At 40.3% G+C, this 13,480-nt stretch overlaps 1 protein-coding gene across 19 annotated transcripts in view; it reads right to left on the reverse strand.

Annotated features, from left to right (window-relative positions):
- Positions 1-12,386: 12,386 nt before the first annotated feature.
- The window catches only part of plecb (plectin b), a 115,553-nt gene continuing 114,459 nt past the window's right edge, over positions 12,387-13,480 (reverse strand). For all 19 annotated transcript variants that reach the window (XM_088014277.1, XM_088014275.1, XM_088014279.1 and 16 more), the window contains 2 exons: positions 13,226-13,342; positions 12,387-13,075 (listed from right to left, as the gene is read on the reverse strand). The gene's annotated coding sequence lies outside the window, so the exon portion shown is untranslated. The remainder of the gene's footprint in view (positions 13,076-13,225; positions 13,343-13,480) is intronic.

Here is a 13,480-nt window from a genome sequence, read left to right on the forward strand (position 1 = left end):
GGTCCCAGGATTGCCCTGGTCCTAGCACTGAACGACAAGAGGGAACTAAAAATGCTTCGTGGCCTTGATTTTTCCTCTGCCCTTTCCTATTTTCTGTCTGCACATTCTCCCAGCTATCTCGCATCAACAACTGAAAAAAATTCTGCGCTTGAGAATCGCTGTGACAGCCTTGTGGAGGATCACAGTGTTGAGGCTGGCACAGACAAAGCAGTGGCAACCTGCCAACGCTCTCTGTAACTCAACTTGGATCGGCACTGGGGAACCCCGTGGGGATCTGATGAAATATGACAGCCATAAAAACATCCTCTCCTTTCTTTGTGGGACGACAAGTGAATGGGTGCTTTCGCTGAACTAGCCAAACCAGTTTCTTATTTGGCTAATATTTGTATGATTCTACAAATACTCTGCTTAAGACACTGTTTGCTTTTCCCTCACCTTTGTGCCGTCATTGTTTTGACAGAGGTTAAAGGTTAGTGCAATTATCCTGACAAAGATCGTCTGAGGTGAGCCCGTCAGGAGATCACAGGGAGGGTTTCTGTTTAAGCAAAGTCCTCCCTCTGAGATGAGGTTACACTGCTCAATTCAGAACTACATAGGTCAGTCGAAGACATGACTGGTGACTAATGATCTGGTTGGGGGGTGATGGAAGGGGGTCATCTAAAAGGAAATTAGAATATTAGCTTTCAAGAGGTTTTTAGATTCCTATTGTTTGCTGTGTGGATACATGTGATGGTCATGTTGAATGCCTCAACAATAAGTAATTACAGGCTGATTCCTGACTGACCATTTTTCATACAGCTGATTGATAAACTGGAAAAGTGGCTTCTTATAACGAAGCCTGGGACTACTTTTCGTCATTTTCAAATTCTAAAGCTGAGCAAATAGAAAAAAGACCTGTGGGATCCCTCAGGTCTCTGTTCTTGCGACACTTTTATTCAATATCAGAAACATCCAGAGCTGACCAGTCTATCCTGCTAGCACTGTTAAGGAGCATGTCAACATCTGATACCATACCTATGTTTGTGACAAATATTTTTTTGATTTCTGTGTCACCACATAACCACAGTCCCTGTCACTGATAGTCATTAAGTCAGAATGTCCAGAACATCTGTTAGGAGGAAGGTCATTATTTTTTCCAGCCTCATATAAAAAAGTCTAACGTTGTTGTTTTTGGTCCCAGAAAGTGTTAGGTTTGATTAGCAAGGTTGAGTGAGGCTAAAGAATGAAAGCATTCAAGAAAATGAGGTGTTGTTATAAAATAAATAAGCTGACTACTGTTTTAAAAAGACATTACTTGAATAAAGAACCAAAACAAGACACCAGATTAGCAACTTGTGATTTTGATTTTAGTGGGTTAGATTATTGTAAAGGTGTCTATTCTGGTTTCTGTAAAAATCCAATCAGGCACCTGCAGCTCATCCAAAATGCTGCTGCCAGAGCACTGACCAACACAGGTCCTTAAGTCACTGAACAAGCTCCTTGTTTGTAAAAGGATACGTCAATAAGAAACTCGATGGTCAGAAACTGTTGTTTCTTAAAGCAGGTTTTCAGAAATAAGTTTAATGAACCTTTCCTGTGAAGTCAAAATATTATTTTATCAATCCATTCGCAAATTTCTTAGCTGCAGCTAAAGTGAGGCTTTTATTTGAGTTATTCCTTACATCTTGTTTTCATTGTCATTTACTTATCCTTTTTTCATATTTTTCCTACAAAGCACTGGAATTTTCTTGTGCATTAAAGTGATACAAATAAACTCGTCTTGCCTGCCTCGCCTTACCTTGCAGGGAAATGAAATCATGCTGAATCTGCAGAACAACAACAGCAACAAAGAAATGATGCTGACATTGGCCAAGAGAAAGTCTCACCAAGTAACATTTAAACCCGAATGTTTTCAATCATTCAAACACATTAAAGTGCATTTTTTTCATGAGGCAAGAATTTAAAGATGACCTACTTTGATATGATGACTCGATGTGCATTGGTAATTGCCTGCATTACGCCCGTCTCTGCTGAGCAGATGACGCCGTCCCGGGGTCCACGGGGGAGCAACACAGTCGGATCAGAGTGATGCCCAGACAAAAGCCTTAGCCTCAAGATCAATGATTACTTAGTTAGCTCAGATCCCCACCCAGCAGTCTCCTGAGGAGAGCAGTGGATGTCAGGCTGTGTCCCACATGGGTCACCAGCTCATCAGAGAGGGTGTGCAGCTTCTGGTTACTGCGCCACATGTGTGGTCGTCTGCTAAAATACTCATTTGCTCTTCGGTGAGAACACAGTACGTATTAAGATGTGCTAACTGTTTAATTGTGTGAGGAACGCTGGGATGCTATTATGACTATGCTTAATTCCACTCTACCGTACAATGAAAGGACTACAGAGACGGTAAAGAGGAAGGTTTGTTCAATCACAATAAGGCATATCCAGTAACAACACTTTGACCTACATTTGTTTTGTTCAATGAAAACAAGACAAACTCCGTCATTAAGCCTCAAGTCTGATTCTGAAATGTTTCTCACCTTCTACATAATGACGTTAGAAAGATAATGAAGGAACCCATTTCAGTGGTTTCATCATATAATACATGACCAAACCATTCCATCACTTAACCTATAGAGAAACGGCTCTCTATTAGGTTTCTCTGCTTTCAGCTTTGATTTATGACTGCAGTCCATTAAGGAATTAATGAGATTAAGGCCAACATTATGAGATTTTCTCCAAAGCATAACAAGATAAAATTGAAAACAACGTCAATTGTAAATGCAAATTAAATAAACAGCGTGTTTTGGTTTTATGTTTATGTCGGCCAGAATAGATAATTTGGCCAAACAATAAGCCACAAATGGGTATCTGTGTAATCCCTAATGTCTTACATGTTTCTAATTTAGTCAGTCTAACGGCTCAAAAACATAAACTGTTGGATTTACAGCCAGACGCAGAACAATGACAGTAGAAAGGCCCGTAATGTTGTTATGCAGCTGTCTGTTGGTTTTATCTTAAGGGAGGTCTTGAAGTAGTAATCACTGGAGTGGTCCCTAATCAAAGATGGCAGCTGTGCATTTTCCCATGAGACTCATAACATTAAAGGTGGATATATAGTGCAAGGTCAGGTGTTCCATTCAAACAGCACTATGAAAATCACATCTTAGATTGTCTTAATGAAATTACTGTTTTTTTTTTTTTTTTACAAGTTTGTTGGCAAAATGAAAACCTAATTTAAGGAAGAAAACCTAATGACAAAACACAATTGTCAATACAAACTGTTGAATATAAGACAAAAAAAAAAGTAAATTAAAATACTCACAATTGAATGTCCCATTCACATATATGTAGTTACAAATGGAGAATTTTATCTTCAGATTAAATATTTTATGCAGTTAAAATAAATGTTGAAGTAAAAACTTACTTTCCTTAATTTAACTGACCGATAATGCCTGGAGCAGTCCCTCTCTGTGTCGGACCTGGGTACATTTTGGCAGTTTTGGCGGTTAGAAACCCACGTGAAATTACACTTACCCAAAAAGCAGAGCAGACCCCAACGGCATGAGTCAAGGAATCCGGCTGGCTCTCAGTCACCATTCAAAAGGGTGAGAGAGAGAAAGAAGAAAAAAAAAGAAAACGTCTTTGTTTGAGCATCCTTTGAACGGCCTCCAAGACCCAACATCCCAAACTGAAGCTTCCTCAAACACGTCCGCGCGCATGCTCCCGTCCGACGCACAGTCAGGTTCCACTCATTAAACCACGGCTCGACGTACAAACACACTTTCCAAACACGCTCGCACATGCCCCGATAAACTCCTGCTTTTCCCGTTGCCCACAGCCACGGACAAACAATGTCCTCCTCTCTCTCTCCCCCCCCCCCACCAACCCCGTTCCGTGCTCCCCTCCCCTCCTTTCACTTCACTTCTCCTCCCACCAGCTCTCCCTGCTCCTCTCCCTTTCTTCTTTGTTGTGGGAGCCGTGATAGAGGAATTCCTTCCCCTGTTAGAGCCGCCGATGGGATAGGGCACCCAGAAGGAGACAATGTATTCCAACGGCTCAGCTGAACTCCCACAGCTCCTGGCCAAGAGAAGTTTTTTTTTTTTTTCCTTCTTTTTACAAAGAGGTTAGATTGTACCCGGTGCCATTCTCACCCAGAGCTGCTGCTCAGGTTGCTCCTGTACCAGCCGGCTGGGCAGCAAAGTGCCCTCTTTACCTTCTCAAGGTTTTTTTTTTCCCCCTCCCAAACTCTCCCCCTTCCACCCCCGGTTCCCATCCAACAAAAGCCCCTCCTCTGTGCCTGACTAAGGCTCAGAAACTCCATGCTGCTTTTTGCTTGAAAAATGGGATTTTGGGGGGCGGGGGGGGGGGCAAAAATAAAAAAGGGAGTTTTCTAAAGACCCCCGAGGCCGTCCTCAAAACATTCACATGTTAAGTGACAGCTGCTTCAGCCCTTTCCTTCTCTTGATGGCGAGAGAGAGAAATGCAGGCTACCCAAAAAAAAAAAAAAAAAAAAAAAAAAGGACCCACACCCACCCTGCAAACCACCCAGTCATGAATTCACCCCCCACCCCTTCCCACTTTGCCACCTTGTAGTCTCCCATTCAGAGCCAGTTCAGCAGCCAGTCTCCACAGCAGCAACAAGCGGCGACTAATTACTGTAAAACATCTCAGATTACTTTTCAACTCACTTCTAGCCGTTGCAACCCCAAGCCTTTAAAAGAAAAGGAGAAAGAAAGGCTGGGAGCAAGCACCGACCAGAGAGAATTCAGTACTTTCTATGCAGTTGGCATCGCAAACCAAAGGAAGGACCCCTGTGGGGAAACTCTATCATGCCAGTTAAAGGAGTAACAATATTTGCCTTATAAATGTCAAACCCTAAGCAGAGTGTGTACCAACACTTTCAAACAACCTAAACGTTACAGTTTTTAGCATTTGTGTTGAATTATTTTCAGTGTTCTCCATCAATTTGTAGGAATCAACTGAAATATGTGTGTTGGGCTTTTGCAGAGCTCAGTACCCCGATATATACAGATGACTTGTCTTATCCGCTTTATTCCTTCCTCTGTCTTTCTCCAGTCAACCATTTAATTCACCTATTGACAGATCCACCAACTGCGTACACTCAAACAGCCCACACTAGGGTTTTGTTTTCCCCAATCTGTCTGTCTGTCCAGAAAAAAGGCACCGGTATGCAGAAACATAGATTTGTAAAATAAATCTCAGTTTTGGTTTTGATTCCCAGCCTGGGTGACCAGACAATACGTTTTATGTTTTTATATTTTTGCAGACCTCGCTCCCTGCATGTAGCCCTCTCTCCATGTCTGTGTATCAAGTCATGTAATTCATAATCAATACCACTTCCTGTAGTGTAAAGTGCCTGCCACGTTACATGTGAATGGGAAATGTGCTTCAGCGTGTCGATGCTAACGTAGTTTGTTTCAGCCAGACATGGATGCAGAGTCCTGATTTATGTGGTTTGGGTCACATGATCTTATATAGCGCACCACTATTAACATATAATCTCCTACAGCATGCTGCTGCTGCAACAAGAACCAAAAAGTGTGCTCCAATCAATTATTTTCTGAGGCTTGTGTATTTTTTTTTTTTTTTGCAACCAAAAAACTTCTAGTGACGTTTGAGCAAAAACTGCTTCTTTCAACAATTTCTACCTGTTTTTTTTTTTCCAAAGTCATAAGGTAATTCCTAAATATTAGCTAAAGTAAGCTAATATCACAAGGTAAAAGCTAAATATTATTTTAAAAAGCTAAGCATTAGCCTTTGAACTTAAAACAAAAATACACCTATTATATTTACATTTGAATTAATATAGCTTAAAATGCTTATATAGCATATATTAGTTATGTATAGCTAATAAGCTAATATAGCTTATATTTTAAGCTGATTTTACTAGTTTATCACCTTAAACTCCCTTTAAACTACTTATCTTAATTGTCCAAACACAACATATGTTATGTGTCAGTAGTGAAAACCGTATTAGAAGATGCTAACATCTACGATATACCTGATCTCAACCAATCAGTGCTAAGGAAAATAAATGGTGGTTCTGGATTGGCTGTTTCACAAATGCCAAATACTCTTTCAAATATTCAAATATGCTCTAAAATGTCCGTAAATTAGCTAATTTTCTGCAAATAATTTGGCTCTACATTCCACACAAAAATCTGTAAATAGACGGGGGTCCCATTGTACATTGAAGATTTTGAGTGAAAGATAAAATGTGAACAAGTTCAAGTGGTGCAGAGTTTTTTGCAGGGTGCATCAGCTAACAAATGAATCCCTTTTGCGCTTACATGAGCTCTGAAAGATACAGGTCCCCAAATCAGTGGAGTTCCTTTCGGATAACTTGAAAGGCTCATGTCTGCAGCCATTTAATGAAAAAAAAAAAAAAAAAAAAAATTAGGCCAGTGCTCCCTGTTTGCCCATTCTTCATGTGAGGGAAGCTGGCAGAGGTGAGGCAGCGCTCTGCCAGGAAAACATTGCTGTGGAACCACGACACATGGTCTCTGTTTTAAGCGACCTACAGGCCTCCTCTGCTCTAATCAAATTTGTTGCCAAAAAATCTCATCTCAGCTTTATGCAGTCGAGGTACAGGTCTGAAAATTGAAAGCGGGCTTCCAAATTAATTCGGTTTCAAATTAGCGTCTGCTGGGACCCAAAATCTGATCACAAATTATTCATTTTTTTGTTTGTTCCCCCCACCTCTGTCTCTCTCTCTTTTTGCTGCCTTCGGTATGAATAAGAGCTCAGCGGCTCCGACACTGAACATGGTAATTAGCCCTCTTCAGGAGTAATGAAAGAAGAGGAGGAGTCCTCCCTTTTTTTTAGGGTCAAACCAGAGGCACCATTCAGCACGTACACCGTCATTTATCACCAGGAGAGGCTGCCCTCCATGAAGAGCCAGTGAAAGGCTGATGGGGCTTCCCCACTGGGTTCCTCTGGACCTCCTTCGCTGCTCAGATACTGGAAATCCTGGTCGCGGATGAAAGGGGGCCACAGAAAGAGTTTAACCTACATCGTCGGCTCTGCATTTTTTATTCAACCCGTCCCCAGAAAAGACGGATTTAAAGCCGTAAATCTGTGGTTTCCAGAGAACGGGACAGGCATGGGAAACAAAAAAAAAAAAAAAGGAGGGCCCCCATTCCAATGAAATGGGTGAATAAAACAAATCCGAAGGGAGAGGATTTAATCACAAAACGCAAATTTACTTTCCCCGTAAATTTGCGTCACCTCAGTGGAATTTGTTGGTTGTTTCTATAGTTTTGAAAACAGTTCCCCGATCCGTCGGGTTGGACGGCGCGTCAGGGAGCAGGGCCGCCGCTTGTTAGCTGTCAAAGATGGAGACGGCCGGATAAAAGCATGCGATACGTCAGTCCACACCCAGGATCTGTTTGGTGAATTGTATTTACACAGATCATTAAGGAGCTGCAGACTAGAATCAGTGAAAGCACAAAAAAGGGTCTTTATGAGGAACCTCATCACCAGGGAGGGAAAGAAAACTTAGAATGAACTTAACTTGTCAGGAAATTTAATTTTTACTTTTCATGCTTTAGTGTAAATCTTAGAAAATGTTTGGATCTTAGAAAATGTTCCTTTTTTTTCTAACAAAAATCATTAATCATTTTCATTCCACTTTACAATTATGTTCAACTTTATACAGGACATAAAATCCCAAATAAGCACATTAAAGTACAAGTTGTAATATGACAATATGTTAAAAAAATACCTATTACAAGAGGAATTCATATCTGGAAACCTCAGTTGGACACATCAATGATGGTTTTAATCACACCCAATACTTGGGTAAATCTCTTCTATTTTAAGAAGAGATTTACCATGATATTAATATAATTTATTTTTTAAATACTATTACAATTTGTGACGATGCCTTACCAGCTAATTTTTCTCTACAGTCTTTTCCGTGTTTCACTTCCTTGATGAAACTGAGACACTTTGGACGTTTCATAGTCTTGTTCTCTCTTGACACATTGCAGCTCTGAGCTCATGTTTGTCTCACGGTTTGTGGGAAAGATGTAGCAGGTGTGTGACTCCCCTGTGTGTCGCAGCGAGGTTTGTGGGTCTGCCGAGGGATGTCGTCATTAACGCAAGCTAACGAGTCCCTCTGGCTCAGACTGCGACCAGCAGAGCTGCAGACTCATAACATTACCATGACAAAGCTCTGTGATTGGATTCAGCATGATGGAGACGGTGCAGATAAAGAGGCAACCACTGTATTTCACACTTTGAAATACCAAAGCTCTCATTTTTGTTTTGAAGCAACGTCTTTGGACTTTACATCCATTCCTGTGGAAGCGGAAATGTCTGCACATGTAGCAGATAAAAATGTTTGACTAAGAAGATGCAATGTTGAAAAGGATCTTTGGGTCACAGGGATTTAAACGAATGCAGTATTCTGTTAGACCTTTCCTTGCAATTGAAAAACTTAAACGCTGCAGCTTCACTATAGATACATTTAACTTGTAACAGAATTTTTCCGTCAGTAATAAAAAATATTAAATTGTCCCGTTAAGAATTTACCAAGGTAAGCAACAAAACCTTTCACAGAAAATGTCTCCATCTTGATTCTCACAGGATTCAACACAGTGCATACTGAGCGGGGTCGGAGGTCAGGAGTGGGACACAACGTCAAACCACGTGAATGCAACTGTGGTCATAAAACTTAAGTGATCTGAAATCATCAAAGACAAGACGCACAATCACTGCACCACTCCAATCTACAAAATAAGCATTTGAGAACTGCTGCACTACCAAAAGGTGTCCACAAGGGGACTTTTTATTTTGTTTTTCTAACTTAAGTGTGTCCTTTAACACACCACCTTTGTGAGAATGCTGGGAAAAAGCTAAAAGTTTTTTAGTTTTTGCGTGACATTCACATAAAAATGACATTTTAGAGGACCCAAAATTGTTTTTGTAGGGAAAAAAAAACCAAGTTACAGCTTCTCCCTCCTGTAGTTGTGTGAACAGTGAAAAAGCATCTTTTATGAAAATCCTGACGTATTTTCGCGAACTCGAACCTGACTTATAACCTCAAACACGTCAAATACAACAATGGTGGACGACGCTTGTGATTGTGCTGCAGAACCTGTTCTGCAAAGTTCTACAAAAGACTCCACTTGCTCTTTGTCGTGGGCTATTCTTGTTTCCTTTTTGTGTTTACCGCTAACCCAGTATCCTTTTCCTTCCACTTATGTCCCAATAATGACATTTTTGAGGTATGTATAGAAAAAAAAAAAGGGGGTAGGAATATTTTTTGCAAAACACAGAATAATTTCTAATCTTAATCAGTTTGGAGGTGACAATTCAATACACCCCACAGTATGGTGCTGCCAGCACCATGTTTCATGTTGTAGATGGTGTGTTCAGAGTTATGTGATGTACTTTGGTAGAAATATCTACAGTACGACCAATAGATTATGACAATAATGGATTTTTTTGCCGCCCTGTCAGTGATACGACCAATGTTTTTGACTCAACAGTATTAACTCAGTTTCTGGTAACTACGGTAACACTGCTTGCTACAGCATCAAATATAATGTTGCCATTGTCACCATGGCTGCTCGCTCAGAACGCCACTGAGGTGTTTACCGAGGCCAACAGCATAATGGCCGCTCCCAGCTGTGACGAGTCTCTACAAAACAGCGGTTATAAATAATTGTGTTTGCGACCAATAAATGCCTACGTAGTCAGATCTGAGGAGTTTCACTGAAAAGATCCGGCTTTTTTTTTGTTTTGTTTTTTTTTCTTCCTGCCCTCTAGCCTCTTTCTCTCATCTGTGTCTGATGTCTTTTCAGTGTGCTCGATCATGTGTGCAGAGGCCCTCCAGTGCCAGGCTCTTCTCCAGCCTGGCTGTCCAGGCCAGGCACAATGGAGCCCGATTCCTCCGTCCCCTTCCACCCCCCCCCCACCACCCCATGGGGTAAAGAAGTCTCCCTGCAGGAATGGAGGAGGAACGCCATAGAACACTCATGAGTGTAAACTTTCACATTCTCTTCGCCGTTGTTTCAGCAGACAGTTGAAAATGAAAAATGTTATCGCCGAAGCCAACTCTGCTGTAGGTCAGTGGCTTTGCTTCCCAGAAATGTTTTACTCTCGCTGGAGCTGCGTCTCCATTCCAAACAAATCCCATAAAATGGCAGTAAAATGAACAAAAACTTAGATAGAGTAAGGTATGAAATAAAATAAATAAATAAATAAAACACAAATATTGAAGGACTGGACACAATAGCTGGCTTTTGACAACTAGATGAGTGGTGAAAGAGAGGTCAACCATCACGACCGTAGACACAACTGACCCTTGAGTCCAGAGTGGGCAGCATCTTCTCCATACTGTTGAGCCACTGCCTTACTGCTCTGATCTGACCCCTGAACTCACACTGCCATTGGCTCAAATCCTCAGCTTCCGTCCTGGAACAGAGGAGAGAAGACGCAGAGTAAACAAAGAAATTAAACATTTTTGGTCAAAATAATATCCCTTATTACCAAATCAGCTAAAAGATCTCATTTGGTAGGAATTTGTTCTTTCTGGCTAAGAAGTGCTTTTCGCAAGTGTCCGATGAACCAAAATGTTTCATTTGACGAATCCGTTTTGAAGTCGAGAGACGTTTGAACTGTTTCAAGTTGAGAAGATGACATAATAAAAGTTTTAGAGGAGCATACCATGTTTTCTGATCCTGGGACGTTGGTGATCCAGTCAAAGCAATCCCGTCGTCCTGAAACAAACAATGTGGAAAGTACAGTGCACTGCAAAAGTCACACGATGACCACAAACTGTTCGGGATTTTATGTGCTAGACTGACACAAAGTAGTGAATAATAGTGACTTGGGAGAAAACTGATGCAATTTTTCTTTCTTTTTCTTTTATTCATTGGAAATTTGGACCTGCATTTGTATTCACTCACACCCCACCAACACTGCAGCCAATACTTTGTAGTACCACTTTTTGTTGCATCTTTTTTGGAGTCTTTGGAATACGCCTCTTGTAAATCGACACTGATTTCTTTTTTTACCTGTTCCTCCTTGTGAGATAGCTAGAGGATAGAGAGCATCTGTAGACACCATTTTATAAGTTTTCCAAAGGGCTTGCAATTGAATTTAGGCCTGAGCTTTTTAACATATTAATGTTCATACATATAAACCAATCCACTGGAGCTCTTGCTGCATAGTTAGGGTTGTTCTCCTGCTGGAAGGTCCAGTCTTGAGTCTTTTGCAGGATATGACAGGATTTGTTTTCTCCACAGCATACACCACTTGTGACAATGGTCTGTTCAGGGTAAAGTGCAGTCATGTAGCACTTTCCATCGACTTCAAAATTGCATACATTTTGTTCACGTTTTTTTTTTTTTTTTTTTTAAGAGTTTTGATAGAAATACACTCCACAATTCAGATTTTTATTTGAAATCTAAAGCAAGCATGTATTTCCTGTAAGGTATATACCTCACCTGTTGTCCAAAGACTGCTGGTGATAAGCATAAACCCTCTGCAACCATGCAAGACTGAACAGGTAGAGACTACGACTGTATTGATGGATAGATGCACTTGCCTTAATCTCAAAATGCCTTAATTCGTTTTTTTTCTATCACATAAAGTCTCAATAAAACAGACCGACAGCTTTTGGTTGAAATGATGCTGTATATCTTAAACACTGGTGGTAATTGAGGTCTGTTTGTATCGGCACAACTGTTCGACACTGTGTTGAACTTTGTTTCACGCTTCAAGTTCTGGGGCGGGACCATGATTCTCTTTGCTCTTACCTCCCTGGCAGCTCCTGGGAGGGAAGCGGCTGCATCGGAGTAGTCAAGGGAGCTGAGGGAAGAATTCAGTGAGGCAAATTCCCCGTTGCTTCTGGCGACAGGCTCCTCCATCAAACCAGGGGGCTAATGTTGGCAAAGAGACCAGAAAACGTTTCCGCCCAAGACGCTGGTTTATGCGTTTCTAAATATTTCTTAGCTAATTATAAAACTGTCAAAATTACACTGTTTTAAAGCAAATTATATTTTATTTTATAATAGAAATGCAGGTACACTTTTTGTTGGCTCGTGTTTATATTAACAGTAGAGAAGGGATCATAGTAAACAGCTGTTACTTCTTTTAAGACGAGTCAGCCTCATACTGCCCTCTTGTGGTCATTAGCTGATTTTCCAGTTCAACCGGTTTAAATCACTGGCAAGCCATTGGGCTAAGATGCAGAGACTTGACCAATTACTGAATGGAATGTGAACCTCTAAATTACTACATTAGAAAGATTTTATTAAATTAATCATTAAAACTGGAGTTTATATATGTTTAGGATTTGAACATGTGTCAACTGTTGCAGTCAGATTTCATGTGTAAATTTTTCATGTTCATTCTGATGCATGAATGACAAGAGGTCCTGTTCGCATATTTATTTACAGCATGTTATCTTCAAATACAACAAAAATTCTCGTTTTCGTTAAAGCAACATTTGCCCCCCCCCAAAAAAAGCAGAATCAGCTCGTGATGCTAAAGTTTAGTGAATTTAAAAAAGAAGTTTACATTTGACAAAATGTTTCCTCTTAATCTCAGCAAAGTTAATAAAACATGCAAGGCACATTTATAACAACAAAAACATGGTTAAAACAATGTAAAATGATGCAAAACAGAAATGCAAGGTATGGAAAAAAAAAAGAAGCAGAATAAAACTTGTCTTTTCAAGGTTGCTGTTTTAAAAACATCAGATAACAGGAGTGAATCTGAAAGAATGCATACATTCATGCTAATGAAATTATTGACACTTTGGTTTAACTGGATTTATAATAAATCAATTAAGATAAGTATAACCAAAGCCAAAAATGTGCTTTTATTTCGTTGAAGTGTCACAATTTCAAGTAAAGTCTGTTGGTGCAGATTGTGTTTATGGGAGAGGGTATTTATTTCAACATATTCTAGAAAAGAAAAATCACTATTATCATTCAAGTAAGAATAACATGCCAAAGGCACACAACTAGAGAATGTTCGTAGAAAAATGGCATCCCAAGATGAAGTTCACTCAGTCTCAGTTTTCCTCAAATGTGACACGTGATGGTGGAAGGAAGTGGATCTAGGAACAAATAAAATGATCATGAAACACAAACAAAATAAACCAAACCATGCAGCAAATAAAAGGGAAGAAAAACAGAAAACACTTTTGGGTTTTTGTTTTCCAAGCATGAATGCTAATAATGTCTTGTGAAACTGCTGAGCGTTTTACCTGTTTTTCTGTGCGAGGGTGACACTGACACACATTTCCATCAATAACACGCGAAGTGTGCACTCTGGTCAACTGAGTATCCATGCTAACGTTTTGGAATCTGATTGACTGATCCATCTATCGAAAAAGAAGAGGTCGAAGAACAAAAAGCTCTATTAGGAGTCTGAAAAGTTGAGTAGACACAATTTACAGCAGTAGCCCATGAGATGGGAAGACACATGAGCGAAAAAGGCTTTGAGATATGTTAGAAATCAA

Source organism: Poecilia mexicana, unplaced genomic scaffold, assembly GCF_051168715.1.
Source record: "Poecilia mexicana isolate PSO_F unplaced genomic scaffold, ASM5116871v1 scaffold_16, whole genome shotgun sequence".
Lineage (NCBI taxonomy): Eukaryota > Metazoa > Chordata > Actinopteri > Cyprinodontiformes > Poeciliidae > Poecilia > Poecilia mexicana.